General features: G+C 34.5%; 1 protein-coding gene across 1 annotated transcript in view; it reads left to right on the top strand.

Moving 5' to 3' along the window:
* Nucleotides 1-20754, top strand: part of LOC126693366 (uncharacterized) — a 43286-nt gene that overhangs the window by 12375 nt on the left and 10157 nt on the right. The window lies entirely within an intron of this gene.

The following is a 20754-nucleotide window of genomic DNA, read 5'->3' on the forward strand; positions in this document are numbered from 1 at the left end:
TAATCTGTTGAATTGATTTGCTGACTCTCCTCAAAATGCAAGTCTGAACGAAAGCAGATGCAATTTTGTCTTCTTTAATAAAAAAAAGCCAACCCTCCTCCTAACATCATCTTAAATGGCTTGAAAAATGCCTTCTATCTTGACATTGCGATTTTGATTCATAGTCTTTCTTTGCAACCATATATGGTAGATTGTAGCAGCCGAAGCAGTCTTACATAGATTCATTTGAAACCTTTTTCCCTTAATCCCCTAGTGAAAGAATCCAATTTCAAAACTTGTTGCCATAATGTCCTAGTGAAAACTCTCAAAAACCGATGGTTTCTACCCAATTTGGCTTCTGCAGAAAACACACTAATCTCTCGTTTACCCCTAGTTAGCAAACTCTGTATAGTGTGGATAGTCTATCATTAACAGGCAACTTACTACTGAATGAATACCAGAAACCATTTTGCACCATTCATCCTAGGGTTTTCTGGTACAAATCTCATTCCAAGTTGAACTACTAGTGTACAGACCTGTCTTTACATTTACCAACCCCACAGTGTTCCCTCACCATTCCCTAGGCTCTCTCTATTTGTAAGACTCATTTTGTATTAACTTTTTCTTACTGTGCCCTCTTTCTAACAAATTAATTTTTTTTCCCGGTTTTAGGGGGAAAAAAAAATAGTGCAACTAAATCAAATGAGGCTTATTAGGCTCAAAATCTTGGAAAAATACTGGATTTAACTTTTGGGTTTTGTTCTCCGTGCCTTAATTTTCTCAGTAACCAAATGGGTGTTAAGTAATATCTGATTTTGGAGTTTATGGGTTATCTCTTATCTGTTCTGTTATTAGATTTTTTGCGTTGGGTGATTTTTCTTCTGATAAATGTTTAAAGAGCCCGTATATTAGAACTGGGATGTAACAATCTCTGGAAATTTTGAATTGGGATTTGAAGTAAATAAACTTCTGTCTCTTTGCGTTGGGTGATTTTGCAAACTAATGGTACTCTTAACTCCATTAGTTCATCCCTTATAAGGTAGAAAGAGGAATGAGATCTTTCTAATGTGGGACAAGCAAAAATTGCCTAGGAGTACATGAGTTTCCTTGAAGCAAAAAATGCACCTACAAGTGTTTTTAAAATCTCTTTGAATTTTAAAAATTACAATTTGACATGTAAATCTATTTTTTACTAGCTGATGCCCTGTTAGTTTATAAATATCTTCTAGTAAAATTTGTAGTAATTTTAGTTTGTAACCTAGGTATTTGTAGTATCCTTAACATTATTCATCTAATATATGTATTTATATTATGTCAGCATAGGGAATCCTTTTTCAATTTGTTTTTGGACAAACTGGTTTGACCAACTTGATCATTGTGACAATTTAAGTTGGAAAATGCTGAAACAACTTCATAATGCTTGTAAATTGATGAGATAATGAATATGATCGATAACACTTCAATATTAGTATTTTTTTAAAGGTAATTTTGACCTATGACTCTACTCCTAATAATTATTCTTTATTATCAAATTAAGACACCAATTGGTTTTTAGGGTGGGCAAGGATTGAATCTCAAATCTCTTATTTGACGATAAGAAACTTTACCAATTGAGTTAACTGAAACCTACTAATATTAGTTAATAAATGTGTTGATTACATTTTTATGATTGATAACATACAAGTTTGTAAGGTTATTTTTTGTTTTTTTTTAAACCTTAATTTTTGTAATAAAGAAGAACAAATATGCCACTTACTTATCAGACTCTTAAGATCAATTTATAATGTTTATATAAGAGAAATAATATGTTTATAACATTTTTACAACAAATCCTAAGTAGTTGGTTGTTACTGGTTGTTATTGTTAGGACAAAAAAGTAATCTTAGTATTTGTTTCAAATTTGAACCAATAACAACTAATCATCTGTGATTTGGTGTAAAAATATTATAGACGTAACATCTCTCTTTATATAATGATAGTATCCCAATTCAAGCCATGCATTGAGGAGGAAATGAAGTGGCTCACAAGTTGGGCCATGGCCGCTTAAGTCTATAGCTTTGGATAATCTATGTCCTAAAAAGGTGCATGTGTGATGTGGCAATTTAGAAAAAAGAAAAAGATTTTAATTATTATTTTGGTTCCTACTTCCTAAAGTTTGCCTTATATGTCCAAATGGTTTAATAGTTCAAATGTATTAGTTTAATTAGTTTCTAATCTTTTATAACTATTTTGACACAATAAGGTTATAGACTAAACTAATACATTTGAAATATTAAAGTTCACTTTGATACATATGACAAACTTTAGGAACTAAAATGATGATTTGAATATATATATATATATATATATATATATAATTGTTCCGTAAAGTACCCTTCAATTTGTTCAATATATTTAAAAATGTTGCACAAAAAAAAAAAAGATATTTAAAAATGAATAATAAAAAAATCCCCATATTGTGGGGTTATGATATACTATATTTTCTATTATAATCTTTGTGCCTCTACCTAAAATAATAACATTAATGAGAGATGTTACATTCACAATATTTTCATAATATTTTCACAACAAATCAGAAGTGGTCAATTCTTATTGGTTCAAATTTAAACCTACTATTGAAATTACTTTTTTTTTCCTAACAATAACAACCAATAATAACCTGAGACTTAAGATTTGTTGCGAAAATATTATGAATATTGCATTTCTCTATTAGTAATTAATGGGAGAAAATCTTAAAAAAAAAAAAAATATCTATGCTAGTGAATTTTTTTATTTTGATTCCCCTGAAACCTTAGGAATGAAGAAAAAATCTAGAGCATGATTCTTCTGAATTGTGAATGGTTGGATGACGTATATAGAACAGACATTGGCTGGATGATGTATACCAGTTTTTATTTTACAATATAAAAAACTACTTTATCTATTTTATCACTCATTTTACAACTCATTCAACGTCTCAGTTTCTATTTTTACATACAACTTATTAAAATAATATAAACTACAATATTAAATAATATAAACAATTCAAAGCAGAGAGAGAAGATGAGATATTTTTAAATAAAACAATATGTTTTTTTTTACATCCTAAGCTACAGTAAAATAAAAAATACATACCCACCCTGGATGTGTATGTTTTTTTCGCTTATTGGTTGCTAAAATAGTAACAGTGGAGTTTTTACACCCCAATACTAGTGCTCTAATATAACCATCTTTTTAACGTATTTAGTAAAGTATTCATGTTTCAAAATATGAATTTGCTAGTATAGCGGTTGATGTGGCTTTTTTGAGTAAAAAAGGCCATGTGGAACTCGATATTAGTAAGGTTATGTTCTATACAATTTTTTTAAAGTGAATCTTGATATTGTTATTATCGAGTTCTTTGCAAAACTTTTTTTAAAAAAGAACTCGATATTAAACTAAAACGCTAGACACTTTAGAATCTAATCTCTCTCTCTCTCTCCCTCTTAAATGAGAAGAATAATTTTCATTTTACCATAAAAATAATAAAACTTCAAATACAGGTCATGGGACACTTGATAGAGAACCACTTGCTCATTAATTTAACTACAAGTATGCAATTGTTAGGGTTTTAGACCTTAATTGACACAAAATTAATCAACTTTTAACCATTTTACATTGAAATAAACGGAGTGCATATCATCTATTAATTACTTGGCAATCAAATTTAACCTCTCCCCCATTTTATTTTTTAGGGTAAAATATTATTTTGGTTTTTAGATTTTACTAAAAGTTTGTTCTTTGTCCCTAAATTTCAAAAATATATTTTTTCATCTTTAAATTTTATAAAAAGTTTTTTCAATAATTTAAAGACAAAAATAGAGATGAAAAAAGAACTTTTTTTAATAGTTTAGGGATAAAAAAATTTCTTTATAATTTAAGGACATAAATAAAACAATTTGCAATAATTTAAAAATTAAAAAAAAAACTTTTACAAATTTAGGAACAAAAAAAAAAATTCCTAAAATTTAATGATGAAAAATAAATATCTGGTAAAATTTAAGAACCAAAATAATATTTTATTTTATTTATAATCTACAACATATGAGAAATGGGATGGGCTAAAAATAACCGCTAGATATTATCAAATCGGATTTGCTCTTTTTAATACAGGTCTAGGTCTAGATTCAAGAAGAAACAAAAATAAAGCAGACTACACACTAAAGCAAGAGCAACCCCCCCACCCCTCCCCCCAAAAAAATAATGATGAAACATATTTTTCACTGGTCTTTTGGCTAAAAATTGCATAAAAACGGAGTTTATTGGTGTTATAGGTACTGTTCAAAGTTATTTGACAAAATGAGAAGAGAAACTGAATTTCGGCAACAGTATTGCTGAAATTATAAGAAAAAGTACAATATGTCAGGGGAGAGAGAAAATTGAATTTCAGTAATGAGATTACCGAAATTTTTGTCCTGCCCATACTGCCAAGCTTGCCCGTGCCCAAAATTCATGCTAGGGGGAGCGCCCGAAATGGAAACCAATTGTGGCAATGACATTGCTGAAAATGGGAGAGAAAAAAAAAAAAAAAAAAAAGAATTGTGGCAACTAAGTTGCTGAAAATGGAGGGAAAAAAAATTACTACGTCCACAACATTTTTTCATGGTTAGTTGTTATTGGTTCAAATTTGAATCTAACACTAAGATTAATTTTTTGCCCCAATAACAACAATCAGTAACAACCTGCCACTTAGGATTTGTTATGAAAATGTTGTGGACGTATCATTTCTAAAAAAAAAATTGTGGTGACGAAAGAGAAGAAAAAAAAAAGTGGCAAAGGCATTGCCGAAATAGAGGGGGAAAAAAAAACAATTTGCCACTTTTTTTTTTAATTCCCTCTATTTCGGCAATGCTTTTGCCACTTTTTTTTTTTCCTTCTATTTCGGCACCACAATTTTTTTTAGAAATGATACATCGACAATATTTTCACAATTTTTTTATAACAAATCTTAAGTGAAAGGTTGTTACTGATTGTTATTATTGGGGCAAAAAAGTAATTTTAGTGTTAGGTTCAAATTTGAACCAATAACAACTAACCAGCTGTAATTTGTTGTGAAAAATGTTGTGGACGTAGCATCTTTTTTTTTCCCTCCAATTTCGGCAACTTTCGGCAACTTAGTTGCCACAATTATTATTATTTTTTTTTCGGCAATGTCATTGCCACCATTGGTTTCCATTTCGAGCACTCCCCCTAGCAAGCATTTTGGGCACTTCACGGGCAGGCTTGGCAGTACGGGCAGGACAAGAATTTCGATAATCTCATTACCGAAATTCAATTTTCTCTCTCTCCTAACACATTGTACTTTTTCATGCAATTTCGGCAATACCGTTATCGAAATTTAGTCTCTCCTCTCATTTTACCAAATAACTTTAAATAATACTTATAACAACAATAAACTCAGTTTTTTACAATTTTTAGCCAAAAACTCTATTTTTCACAGCATATGGACCTATACATGTGGGTTCACATGTGATGGGAGAGAAAAGTCCTCACGACCATCTTATCTGGTTAGACACTTTAGAATCTACTCTCTCTCTCTCTCTCTCTCTCTCTCTCTTAAATGAGAAGAATAATTTTCATTTTACCATAAAAATAATAAAACTTCAAATACAGGTCATGGGACACTTGATAGAGAACCACTTGCTCATCAATTTAACTATAAGTATGCAATTGTTAGGGTTTTAGACCTTAATTGAGACAAAATTAATCAACTTTTAACCATTTTAGAATGAAATAAATGGAGTGCATATCATCTATTAATTACTTGGCAATCAAACTTAACCTCTCTCCCATTTTATTTTTCAGGGTAAAATATTATTTTGGTCTTTAGATTTTACTAAAAGTTTATTTTTTGTCTCTAAATTTCAAAAAAATATTTTGTCATCTTTAAATTTTGTAAAAAGTTTTTTCAATAATATAAAGACAAAAATAGAGATGAAAAAAGAACTTTTGTTAATAGTTTAGGGATAAAAAAAAAAAATCTTTATAATTTAACGACATAAATAAAACAGTTTGCAATAATTTTTTTATAAAAAAAACTTTTACAAATTTAGGGGAAAAAAAAAAACTTCCTAAAATTTAATGATAAAAAATAAATATTTAGTAAATTTTAAGAACCAAAATAATATTTTATTTTATTTATAATCTACAACATATGAGAAATGGGATGGGCTAAAAATAACCGCTAGATATTATCAAGTCGGATTTGCTCTTTTTAATACAGGTCTAAATCTTTTTTTTTTCTTTTTTTTTTAGGAACAATACAGGTCTAAATCTAGATTCAATAAGAAAGAAACAAAAATAAAGCAGACTACACACTAAAAGCAAGAGCAAAACCCAAATAAATAAAAAAACATGATGAAACATATTTCTCACAGCATATGGACCTATACGTGTGGCGGTTCACATGTGATGTGAGAGAAAAGTCCTCACACCACCGGGCCTCTTGGCCCAAGTGGTACCCGGTCTCCATGGTGACCTTTAGCTCAGGGGTTCGAGCCCCTGCACCCGCATAAACAATTACCTAGCAAAAAAAAAAAAAAAAGAGAGAAAAGTCCTCACGACCATCTTATCTGGTTAGATATTTTTTCCAACAGTGGACCCCATCAGTCCATCAGCCTCTGAAATTCCTTTCTTCTCGATTCACACTTTTGTAACCGTTTGGTTTCAGCGTCCACGTTTTCTTTTTTCTTTTTTCCTGCGCGTGAGAGTGGACAGCCAAAGACAAAGCAGAAAGCAAGAAATAAGACAGTAGCGGAGTCAAATCCAACACAGGACAATAATTTGTTGACAATAATAAGAAAATAATGTTACTAAGTACCAATCATAAATAAAGCCAAATTAAGAAGTCTAATCTTCCTTTATTAATTTTATTCTATACCCTTCTTAATATTTGAGGGAATATACCTTTCTTAAATAAAGGAATAATCTTTGCATATACTACAGTGTAAAGGGCCCAACTTTGTGGAAGATCCCTTACTATTGTGGGTATCAGCCAAGCTAATCTAAACACTTTAGTATGCAATTACTCCACGTCTCCACCAATCCCCAAACATAATAAAAAGAGTAAAACATTTCTTTATTTGTTCAGACCACTTCAAAAGCTTCACGGTCCTAGCTAGCAGCCCCTTCTTCTTCTTCCATTTCTGATAGAATAGATAGTTTCCTGTCCGATTCGATTTCAAGCTTCAACTTTATAATCAGTTAGTTTCTTCTCCTAGCTAGCTCCATGGCGAGGTCGGTTAGTACTACTACAATCCTCAACGTCTTTAAGGTTTTTGTGTATTTTCAAGTAGCTCTCTTCATCACTCTCACTCGTGGTTATGTCATTTCTACTTCAAGTTTTCGATTAACTCTGTTTGTAACGGTGTTGGTCCTCACATTTCTGTCCCCTGCTCATGCTGAAAAAGACTTGTCCTTTTTTGAGATTTTCATAACGATCTTAACTAGCACTTCATCTTTTGTCATTAGTGAATCTCCAGTAATTGTGATTCTTATCCTGACTGATTCATCACTTATATCTCACATCAAACCATGGTTGGAAATATTTCCAGTTAATCGTTCTTCTCTTGGAACCTCCAACAATATTGGGTTAGAATCCAATGGACCTCAGGCTCCCATCTGGCCTGAACTCCCCGCAGATATGATCGGTGAAATTGGAAATCGACTACATACTTTCAGAGATTTTATAGCGGCTGCAGGGGTTTCCCGAACATGGCGATCTGTTTTTTCGAGCATCAGTAGAAGGGCTCAGCTTCCTTGGCTGATGCTTTCCGAAACACTTTCCACAGACAAGCGACATTTCTTCAGTCTCTGTGACAACAATCGTTATCAATTACAATTATCTGAAGTCCAAGGAAAACGCTGTTGGGGATCTCGACATGGTTGGGTTGTAACCTTGGGTCCTGATTATGAAACCCACCTTCTGCACCTTATTAAAAAAGTACAAATTCCTCTTCCACCTCTATACCCAATTCGAGCACTGGCTCCCTTAGAAGAGTGGTTTCGCCTTGTACACAAATTCATTATTTTAAAGGACCTTTCCCATGAGTTGTCGTTCCTTGTCATTGCAATTTTTGGCCCCGTGAATCGCTTAGCTTTTGCTAGAGTGGCTTTCAATAGAGGAGGAGATGGAGCGGCTTTAAATAGAAGAAGACAAGGTCAGTGGGCTATTGTTGCCAATCCAGACAATTTGAAATTCAATGATGTTGTATGTTTTAATGATAAAATATATGCACTTTGTGACAACGGCAAGCTGGTGCGCCTTCAACTTGATGCTCCTCTGGCAGCTGAGGTACAAGTTATGGCGCCCGGACCAAGCGAAGAAGAAATAGACACGCCCTTAAAACTATATTTGGTGGAGACATCGGAGAATCTTTTTGGGATTTTTCGTTATGGAGATCGTAATCCTCTGGAGTTGAGGCACGGGACTACATCTTTTTCGGTTTACAAGTTCGACTTTAGAGTATCGGCTTGGAAGGAAGTGATAGACTTGGAAGATCTTGCTGTTTTTGTTGGTGATGGCAACTCCTGGTGCATTCCTACAAGCACTATCCTTTGCAGAAGTAATTGCATCTACTTCACAGATGACAATTGGGAGTGGCAAAGGTACCCAGGAGTGGCATATGGAGGCCATGATGTGGGAGTGTTTAACATGGCACAGAGGGTTATCCAACGCCTTCCATTCGGTAAGAACAACCCTCTTTTTTATTCTCGACCAATTTGGGTTACACCTACTATGCTTTAGATGAGCTTTATGTCCGTTAGTTTATTAGCTTATCTACTTATGTACAACTTTTCAAGCCTTCTTTTCTTCTAGGTACCATTGTACTTTGATTTCTCTAATTCCATTGGCTTAATTGAAGTCCCTGACTTCTATGATGGCCAAATACAATTGGGCATTCTGGTTTGTAAGCAAAGACAGTCTTAAACTAATTTCTAGAATATTAATGGTTGTGATGCTGTGAATTAAGCAACTGTGACTCTATTTATCTTATATTCTGGATTTGAAACAAAATCTGAAAATGCAGTTTAGATGATATTGATCAGTAAATTATTCAATGAGAACCGTAAAAGAGTAGCAAATTAGTGTAGCTTGCTAATTGCCAACAAGCTGTTGGATTAATTTGCTTTCTTGCTTGAACATGAAACTCTGGACTAAAGCAGATGTAATTTGCTCTTCTTTTTAACAAAAACGAACCATCCTTCTAACATCTTCTCTAGTGGCTTGAAAATGCCTTCTATCTTGATAGTGCCACCACAAATCCTTGTCATTCTTTGCAGTCAGATATGGTAGATTGTAGCAGCCCAGGCAATCTTACATAGATTCATTTGGAACCTTCTTCCCTTAATCTCCTAGTGAAAGAACACAATTTGAAAACTTGGCCATTATGTCCTACTGAAAACACTTAATTTGGCTTATGCAGAAAACACACGTCTCCCTCTTATCCCTAGTTAGCAAATCTGTATAGAGTGGATAGTTTATCATTAACAGGCAACATACTGATAAATGAATGCTAGGAATATCATCAGGCAACCAAACCATTTTGCGCCATTTATCTTAGGGTTTTCTGGTAAAAATCTCATTCCAAGTTGAACTACAAGTGTACTGACCTGTCTCAAAAGGAATCCAATTCATAACACCTTCCATCCCATGGTTTACCTGATTTTTAGAATTTTGTTGTTTCAATTACTGTAAATCTATTTATCTCATGCTCTGGATTTGAATGAATTGACTACTTGGGTTTCTTTTTTGGATACATATAAAGAGATAAATCAGAATATTATTTAACTGAATCAGAAGATCAAAAAATCTTTCCTCCAAGCAGAAATAACAGCAGAAGGAAGAAAAGCTAAGGAAAACACAAAAGCTGTAAATTTTACAGCCCATTTACAACGACAGTGAGCTATTAGAAATTACAACTTACAAAAGACCTTGTTAATTCCTTTGCATCCGCCTCCAGAACTGCAATTTCTGAATGCAAAATTTTTGAATCTCCCTCCACATGAATGCTTTGAAGTTTCTCTTCCTTAGCTATTTGCCTATTTCCTCAACCACCGTGACTACTTGTTTTTAGTCCATATAATATATAAATTAGTGAACCATGTTAATTGCCAACAAGCTTTTGGATGGAGCCTGCTGTAGCTTATCAGGCATTCCATTTATAGTGATGGCACCAGACCACAGGTTTGATCCCCTAGGTATTATGATTGTAAGCAGGACACAATCTTAAGCTAATTTCTAGAATATTTATTCTTGTGACGCTGTGAATTTAAGTTACAGTGAACCTATTCAACTTTAGTTATGGATTTGAAATGCAAAATCCAAAAATTCAATTTAGATGATATTGGAAACTAGATTGTTCAAAGAAAGTAGATTGTATAGCGTGGTAATTGCCAACAAGCTTTTTGATTGATTTGCTCTCTTGCTTCAAAATGTAACTTTGATTAAAAGAGATGCAATTTCTTCTCCTTTTTAACAAAAACAACCCTCCTTCTAACATCAACTTTGATGGGTCGAAAATGCCTCCTACCTTGAAATTGCCATTATGAATCCTTGTGTTTCTTTGCAGCCATATGTGGTGGATTGTAGCAGCCAAAGGAATCTTACATAGCTTCATTCTCAATCTTCTTCCCTTGATCTCCTAGTGAAAGAACACAATTTCGAAACTTGTTGCCAAAATCCTATTGAAAAAATAACACAAAAACAGGTGGTTTCTACTCTTGATTTGGCTTCTGTAGAAAACACACGTCTCCCTGATATTCCCAGTTAGCACCTCTGTATCTAGAGGAGAGTCTATAATTAACAGGCAACATATTGATGAATGCATATGCTAGAAATGTCATCAGGCAACCTTACCATTTTGCACATTTCATCCAAGTTGTACAAATCTTATTCCAAGTTGAACTACAAGTGCACTGACCTGTCTTAGAAGGAATCCAATTTATAACACCATATTCCCCAAGTTTACCTGATATTGTGAATTTTGTTGTTTAAGTTACTGTGAATGTATTTTTCTTGTGTTCTGGATTTGAATTACAAATTATGAAAACTAAGGTTAGATGGAACTGGTAATTAGGTTGCCCCCACAAGTTAGTAAATTAGAAACTGTTAAATGACAGATTGTGTTAATTAGGCTGTAACCAATTGTAGTTAGCCAACGTCATATACGAGTCAAATCCAGGCCTATAAATAGCACACCCTCTTTGTATGTAAGTCACTCTAATTGTAATAGAATCTATGTTAGTCATTACTCTGTTAGTCTTTTTTCTATTACATTTTTGTCCTTCTCTTCATACTTCATATTGTGAATTTTGTTGTTTCAGTTACTGTGAATCTATTTTTCTTGTGTTCTATGTTTGAATTACAAAATGTGCAAACCAAGGTTAGATGAAAGTGGTAACAAGGTTGCCCCCACAAAGTGAGTAAATTAGTTGATTACTTGTTTTATATAAATAAATAAATAAACCAGAGTATTATTTAACAGAATCAAAAAAACTGAAAAACTCTTTTTGCCAAGAAAGGAAATTCAGCAGGAGGAATACAAGCTAAGGAAAACACAAAAGCTGTACATTTTACAGCCCATTTACAAAGATAGTGGGCTGTTAGAAATTACAACTTAACAAAAGACCTTGCCAACTCTTTTGCATCCTCCACCAGGACTGTAATTTCCCTCGAAGCTGTATCCATCTCAGCACTGATTGCATCAACGCAACTTTTCCAAATATCCAATTTTTTAATCTAAAATATAATAAATAAAATTGGGGCATCACAACTAAATAATTACACTAAAAGTAATACAGACTAGTGAACTAAATTACTAACAAGAAAGTGAGTGAAAATTATAGAACACTACGAGAGTGAAAATGTGCACTCTATTATCTTACATGAATAGTAGGTTTCATTAATTATAAATTTAATTAGTAGGATTTACTATTATGTGAGATAAACACGACAAAATTATATAGAATTGAACCCAAATTTTTTTATCCATAGTAAAATGTGTGACCAATTTGGTTCTCATTAGTGTTATGAAATGTTTTTCTTAAGTCACAATGTTCATTTAATTTCCAAAATTAACAAGTATTTTCTTTGAACACAAATTTGAGCTTGATCAAGTCAGTTGAACTTTTTTTTTCTTTTATCAAATTTTAGAAAATTTTTGGATCAGTATTTTTTTTTTTTTTTTTGAATTAGTTGTGAAGGAAAAGGAAAGGGAAAAGGCCAAATTAAAAACAAAAAAATTTGGTGAGTGGTGAGATGATAATTATAGGCAGAAATACCTATTAATTTTATGCTTGTATTATGCGGGTACATTCAATTTGATTATCACATTTTCTAAGCGTTGAATTTAGTTCTTATATTTTTAAACTTGCAGTCAATCTAGTCTCTAATGTTATTTCACTTATGAAAAATACTTACGCGGCAAATAATGTGAACTACTTGCAAGCATTTTATTCATAGATTAATTGATGTTGCTGAAGTGTCTAAAATTTAATTTCCACATAACCTATCTACCAAAGTGAGACCCATGCTACTCACATGTGACTAACTGACCCAAGCTTGCATCTGACCCATTGTGCTCAAATAAAATGCCCAAACTAAAAATGAAATCCTCATAACTAAATCCCACCGAGCCAAAGTAAAATCACAACCCATTTGGGATCAATAGAAATAACATCTTTCATATTCTGTCAATGTTTTTTTGAGCTTCAAACGTTTTAAAAAGAAAATTAACGATAGAAAAATGCGTAAAATATTTACAAATTGATATCTTCGTTCAAATGGAAGTTACCATGTCATATAGGTATTCCTTGCCATGTCAAATATTTTATGTGAGAAATTTAAAATAATAGAAGAAATTATAATATACCTCATGTGAGTCATGTCATTGTTGCTCTAGTTATAAGTAGAGAAAAACAAAAAATAAAAGAGTTTTTTATTTTATTTTATTATTATTATTTTTTAACTTTAACAATTACAATGGGAGGGGAGATTTGAATTCTTGATGTTTAGATTGGAAACACCATGTGGTATAACCGGATAAGTTGAATCACAAAATTCTTGATAAAGAGAACTCGTCTATCTTTGTAAAATAAATAAAAAATAAAAAATAATATATATATATATATATAACATAAAGACAAAAAAATATGAACAATAAATCTATACCACATATAATATGGAAGCATCACATTTACTTTTCCAAGCCTCTTGTTATGCCACATCATCAACCATATTTTCAAGAAATTTTCCTCTTTTGTTTTTGTTTTTATTTTGTTTTTTTTTTTTTTTTCTTGTCAAAGTCATTCTCTATTGCCTTATTCAATTGAATCGATTCTCTCTGTGTCCTCTTATATATACATATATACATACATATATATATATATATATATATATATATATATTCTTCCCTTACATTTTTGTTTAACATTCCCCTTCTCACTTTCACTCTTCTTCCTTCATAATTATTTCTCACTCTAACCTTATTCTTTTTGGCAACCCTTCCTCTCCCATCTTATTTTCTTTATAAATTTTTTACTATTCCATTTACACCTCTCCATCCATCCCCATGTTTTACGGCCTACCAAAAATAAAGGCTTATACTCTCTCTATTTATTTATTTTTGATGAATGAATAATTTTATTCAAAGAGAAAGCCACTACAAACCAACAAGGCACCCAGCCTCCGTCCTGATAACCTTAACAAAACATGAAGGGCTATTACCAAAGTCAAAAGAACCATACAAATTATATATCAAACTCCATTTAGCAAGAAAGTGGGCAGTCTCATTGGCTCTCTAGGGAACCACCTAAAAGACAAAAAAGGGAATTTGGGGGCCAGATACTTTAAACTTTGAATGACATTCTTAATAGTCCATGGGATGTCCATACCTTGCACTGTGATTGATTTGAAGCAAACCTGAGAGTTGCCTTCTAACATGATTGGGGCTGAATTTAAAGGCTTAGCAAGTTGCAAAGCCCATAAAAGAGCTTTTGCTTCTGCCTAGAAAGGGAGGGTGGTGTTCACCTTTTTGGGGCAAACAAATACCAACTCCCCTTTCCAATCCCTAGCTATGACTGCAACAGCAGAATGATGGTCGCCTATAGCAACGTCGACATTTATTTCAAAAGAGCAGATCCCAGGCTTCAACCATTTAGCTAGAACTCTAATGCCTTGAATCTGAGGAGAGGATCTGACTTTACGATGCTCCGCAAACAGTTTAATAATTTTGGCTCTTAAATCTTCATAACTGGCTACCCTACCCTCAAATAGTGCCTCATTCCTTAGTCTCCAAATCAAATCACAAAGTAAGGCCCCAAAAAGAAGCAAGTCCTTACTAGCCTCTTGGAAAGGAGGATCAAGCAAAAAATGGATGAATTGGGTTAGGGTGGCTCGTTAATTCCCAAAAAAAATTTCTTTTAGCTCTAGAAGGTGGCCCGTAGACAAAAAAGAAGAGCGATCAGATCCTTGGAGGGTCAGAGTAGATTAGAGCTGCTATAACATATCTGCTTGAATAAACTACCTCTAACTCCATGCCCTGTCTTCACAAAATGGCCATGGGGTCACTGCCCCCCCTAGTCAATGAACAACTCCGTCCCTATTATCAGCTATGGTGCACAGTCAAAGATGGCCGTGCACTGTAACTCAAAAGTGTGTATATATATATATATATATATATATTATTTTATATTGTTTTCACATTGGTTAGAATATTTTAATTTTTTTCCTCCTTTTTCAGTTGTGGTCGTTGCTCCTCTCTTCTCACTTTTCACTTCTCCACTCTTCGTGTTTTGCATTCAGATTTTTTTTCTTCCTCCACCTTGCCTCACTAGCTTGACTCGCCTGCCTAGTGCCGACCTCGTCAATCACAATCAAAATACAAACTCAAATCACAATTTTAAAACTAATCAAATCAGAACGATAAAAAAAAAAAAAAAAAAAAAAAAAAGAAAGACAACAAATCTAACCCATCTAGGCCGCGGTAGAAGGAGGACGAGCGATGGTGGAGCAGACGAGACGAAATGATGAATGTCGATTTAAAATGATAACTCTCTCTAATCTTTGTTATCCGCAGATCTCTGAGAGAGAGAGAGAGAGAGAGAGAGAGAGAGAGAATCATGTATGGATGAAAGCGAGAGATAAAGGGAAAAATAATATAAAGAATAATAAGAAATTAAAATTAAGAAATACTACCACAATATTTTCACAATAAATCTTAAGTAGTAGGTTATTACTAGCTAATATTGGTGAGAAGAAAAATTATTTTGGGAAAGAGAAAAAAATAATTTCAGTAGTTTGTTCAAATTATTTGCTATTATGTGGCAGTAGCGGTTGCGGTGGCAATGGCGATGGTGGTAGCGGTTGCGGTGGTTGCAGCAATGGCAGTAGTTGTGATTATTGTTTATTGTAGTAAATATTATTTTATTATAATTGATATATTATTTATTGTGTTGAAAGATAAAATAAAACTACTGATGTTGAATGTTTTGTAAAGTGAGAAAGTAAAATAGATAAAATAGTTTTTTGTGGTGCCAAATTGCAGGCTTGGAACAAATCCTCGCCCACAATAACCATTTGAAATATATACCAATTTTAGAATAGAAAAGTGTTTTTAGTTTAAACATCAATAGAGAATTAAGAAAATTTTGTTCAAAATTATAAATTTGTGTAAAATAAAGACACAAATACAAAAATACGAGTAAGAAAACATAAAATTGAGTGAGTGCTAAAAACTTTAAATGGAGTGAGTGCTTGTCTCTGCTTATGCCTCAAAGAAAAAGAGAGGGAGGGAGAGAGAGCATTTTTTTTTTTTTTGGTAAAAGGGGAATATATTACTAAAAACTAACCAGCCAAAATAGGCTCAGAACAAAATCTGTTAACGTACAGACCGTTGGCATTAGCCTTGAGCAAATCCCAAACATCCACAGGCGGACTTCTAAATACAAGGAAATCATTTTCTTGCTTCGAACCCAGCCTTGCCAATACATCTGCACACCTATTGGCCTCTCTAACATAGTGCTTAACACGAACTCGCGGAAGTTGGGAAATAAGGTACCTACAATCATCCACTAAGGTAGAAACAACCCTTTTAGCAACTCTTGGATTATTCAGCAACTCAACTATAGATTTAGCATCAATTTCAATCTCAATAGCAGGTAATTGGAGGTTTAAACATTGAAGAATTCCGTCTCTAAGGCCCCATAGTTCTGCAGCAAAACTCGTTGTGGTGCCAATCTTTCTAGCATAACCACAAACCCATTCACCCTCCCCATTTCAAATAAGACCTCCACTTCCTGCTGGGCCCGGATTGCCCAATGTTCAACCGTCTGAATTAAGCCTGAACCAGCCCACCTCTGGCTTTTCCCACCTAATCCTCTTTATCACCTGAACCGAAGCCATTTTAGGAAGCTTCACACAGTGCTCATACTCCATAGCTTCACGGAAAATTTCATGACCCAAGTTCTGCTGGACTGTTTTATTATTGAAAACAATGTTGTTCCTATGCTTCCAGATGAGCCAAATAGCGAATAGGAAGGAGGTTTTCCAAGGGTGATGGTCTCTGAATTTTTTTGTATTAAGCTTTCCATTAGTAGTGATCCATTCGTGCAGATTGCCACTGAAAAAAGATGAATTTACCTCCTCGGCACCCAGCTGAGTCCAAAACTCCCTAACCTTGCTGCAGTCCCTAAGAGCATGAATTATAGACTCCGAACCAATGAGACAAAGCGGGCAAGCGGGATCCACCAGCACCCCCCTTTTAGCTAGGCATTCCTTCATGCCAATGCTACTATGCAGACACATCCAAACAAAAGTTTGAATCCGAGGAAGAATGTTAACTTTCCACACCCATTGGCCTGAAAAAGGAGCAACTTCATTACCAGTAGCAATTTGATAAGCACTTTTGAGTTCAAATCCGCCATGAGTGGACTTACCCCAGGCTAGTCTATCTTGTCCTCTTGCAGCAAGAGAAACAGGAGTGGCGATTAAAATGTTGCTGATACTTTCTGGAATAGGGATGGATATTCTTGACCAATTCCATCTATTAGCTGACACTACATCCTTAACTCTGAACTTCTCCTCTTCTACAGACAACAGACCTTGCACCAAGCTCCTGATAGGCCCAATACCACACCACTTATCATACCAGAAACTCAACTCACTATCTCTACCCGCAACCCAACTAACTCCTTTTCGGAAGATATCTTCGCCTTTTCTCATGGCAGACCACACTCTGGAACAAGGCAGCTTAGTGGGATTTATGGCATTCAATCTTTGTCTAGTGCAATACTTACTTTTTAAAACCTTACTCCATAACGCATCCTTCTCAGTTTTGAAGCGCCAATTAAGCTTGGCAAGAAGAGAAAGGTTTCTGCCTTTGGCTGTGTGAAGGCCGAGACCCCCTTCACTTTTAGGTCGAGTAATTTTCTGCCAGCCCACCCAATGCATCTTTTTGCCCGTCTCCAAAGAACCCCACAAGAAATCCTTGTTAACTTTATCAATGTTGTCCAGGAGCTTACTTGGGAGAGCATTGCATTGCATGACAGGCTGGAATGGTAGAAGAAGAAGCTTGGACAAGAACTGTTCTGCCGGCAAAGGAGAGAAGATTGGCCTTCCAACCAGCAAGTTTTTGCTTAACTCTCTCTATGACAAAATTGAAGTCCTGGCTGTTAGACCCTCGATGCTAAATAGGAAACCCCAGATATTTGCCGAGATTAGGAGTTGAAGAAAACCCCAAAATGTTGCATAAGGATTCCCTTGTATCTCTATCCACATTAGGGGAGAAAAACACTCTAGATTTAGCTTCACTAATTGACTGACTGGATCTATTACAAAATTCATCCAAAGCATCTCTAATTGCAGAACAGTTTCTACCATCTTCCTTAGCTAATAATACAAGGTCATCCGCAAAGAAGAGGTAGGAAAAAGCGATAGCGCTCCTAGACGCTTTAACAGGAGTCCAACTTTTCTCCCTACATTTTTCTTCAATCAAATGCCCCAAAACTTCCATGCAAAGAATAAAAAGATAGGGAGATAATGGATCCCCTTGCCGAATGCCTCGTGAAGGCCTAAAAGGTTCAAGCAACCCCCTATTGAAAAGCACAGAAGTGGTGGTGGAAGACACACAATTCATGATAAGATCTATCAACTCCAAGTAAGTTAGCTTTCACGAGAGTTTCCCTAATAAAACTCCATTTGAGCTTGTCATAATCCTTTTCAAGATCCACGTTAATTGCCAAATACCCTACTCCTCCTCTCTTTCTACTAACAGTGTGGATGAGCTCTTGCACAATGATTGCATTATCGACCCCTTTCCTCCCTAGCACAAAAGCTGATTGAATAGGAGACACTAACTTGTCCAGCAAAGGCCTAATTCTGGCAACTATAATTTTTGTAATAATCTTGTAAAATGTATTGCAGAGACTGATGGGGCGATAATTGCCAATGGTTTCCGGACCTTGGATCTTGGGAATGAGTGCCACGTTGGTTTTGTTAAGGGAATCAGGAACTTTCTTAGTCTCAAAGCATTTCTTGACTTCCTCCACAACTGAACCTCCAACTATCATTCAAAAACGCTGAAAGAACTCAGCATGAAGGCTATCCGGACCCAGAGCTTTAAAAGCCTTCATAGACCAGAGAGCTGATTTAATTTATTCCCTTGAAACAGGTTCAGCCAGCATGTCTCTCTAAGTATCAGAGAGGGCCATTTACCATGGAGATATGGGCCCCACTTGGAGTTTAGCTTCTAGCTAGCTTGTGGTGTAGAGCTTGACAAAAGCTTCTCTAACAAAACTCATAATCTGAGTTTCCTCTTGGATCCATTCACCAACACTATTCTTTAAGCAAGATATTCGATTTCTCCTTCTTCGAACAATAGTGGACACGTGGAAAAAGGATGTGTTCCTATCACCGAGGACCATCCAGTTCATCCTTGATTTAAGTGCCCATAGCTCCTGTTCTTGATTCAGCACCTCATTGAGCTCCCTCTGGAGATCTTTCTCTAATTCAACTAAGGAATTTGACGGCCTTTCCACTAAAGCTTTCTGAGCTCCATCTAATTTGGCCATAACATGCCTTTTCTTAGCAAAAATGTTACCGAAGTGAATTCGGTTCCAGTCAGTAGCATCCTTAGCAAACTTCTCAACTGCTTTCTCAAGACAGTTTGTACGACCCCAGGCATCCCTCACAATACTTGGGAAGGTCAGGTCATTGAGCCAGAAACTCTGGAACTTAAAAGGCCTGTTTAGTCTGGAATCAACCCTTGGATCGAAATGTAGCAGGATAGGGCAATGGTCCGAGTGAATCCGAGTTAAATGAGACACTCTAGCATTCGGATACAGGGTGCACCACCCCGGGTTTACAAAAAATTTATCCAATCTTTCTTGGATAAGACCTCTAATTCCCCTGTGATTAGACCAAGTAAACCTAGGGCCTGAGAAGCCCAAATCCACCATATTGCTGGAGTCCAGACAATCCTTGAATAACAGGGACCTATTGGCATTAATAGTTCTGCCCCCAAACTTATCATTATCTGCAAGAACTTCGTTAAAATCCCCTGCGACAATCCAAGGGCTACTATGCAAACTAGCCATATTAACAAGATTATTCCATAAAATACATCTCTCATTAAATCTAGGACTAGCATAAACTACAGATAAAAAACATTGAGTGTCAGAAGGTCTCACCTTAACCATGACATGAATTTCTTGCTCAGTGGTGGCGAGAGGAGATATTACAACCCTATCCGTATTCCACAACAACCACAATCCGCCTGTACGGCCTATAGTTTCCATGTGGATGGCTTTGTCAAAAGGAAGCTTATCTGTGATCGCCTTGGCTCTGTCCCCGCCTACACGAGTTTCCATTACAATGAGCATCGCTGGATTATGATTTTGAACCAACTCCCAGGAGAGAGAGCATTTTACTTATGTTTTGTTTTGGCAATTGGGTTGCCATTCTAGAAAAAAGAAAAAAAAAGAAAAAATGAAGAAGAATATGTTGTAACTGATTTTAAGGGATATGAATGAGAAATTATAGTAACCAATTTAAGGGATATGAATGATAAATTATAGTAACTATTTTATAGTAGGTGTATTTTTTCCCCCTTCAAAATCAAAATAAAGAATAAGATATTTGAAAATTAAGAAAAAGAAAACAGGAACTAAGAAACAGGTTAATTAGTGTTGATAAAAGAAAAAGAAAAACAGAAAATAAAAGTCTGAATGTGGGTTAAGTATTTTGGTGATTAGGAAATTTGGAGCAGTTTTAATTTATGAATAGATTTGAGTTTGAAAACTACCAGGCAATGTTTTGAATTTCATTTCGTTCTGGTCCTTAATCTGGTGCACGTAACCCCTTGTTTTGTTTCGGTCTAAATTTTGAATTTTTCTGAACTATTCCAGAGTATTGGGCAAATTCCAATTATTTCAATCTCTAAATTCTGGCCTATTCTGGGATATTTCAGATTTTGTTGGATTTTTTAAAAACTTTGAAGCCCAAAAGTCATCATTTGACTCATTTTATTTCCATAACATATTTTAAATTTTTTTTTGGTTAATTAGATATAATGAAATATTAAGTTATAAATATATAAATTATGTACATGTATGTCTATATATATCGGGTGTGTATCTCCAAAACAGTGAATCAAAACACACTGGTATCGAAATATTATGTTTCAATTGTCAATTCAGAACGGTCTTTGGAATGGAATTCAAAACCATGCTACTAGGAGAGTGGTTCTATTTTGTAGGCCA

The sequence above is a fragment of the Quercus robur genome, chromosome 7, assembly GCF_932294415.1.
Source record: "Quercus robur chromosome 7, dhQueRobu3.1, whole genome shotgun sequence".
Classification (NCBI taxonomy): Eukaryota; Viridiplantae; Streptophyta; class Magnoliopsida; order Fagales; family Fagaceae; genus Quercus; species Quercus robur.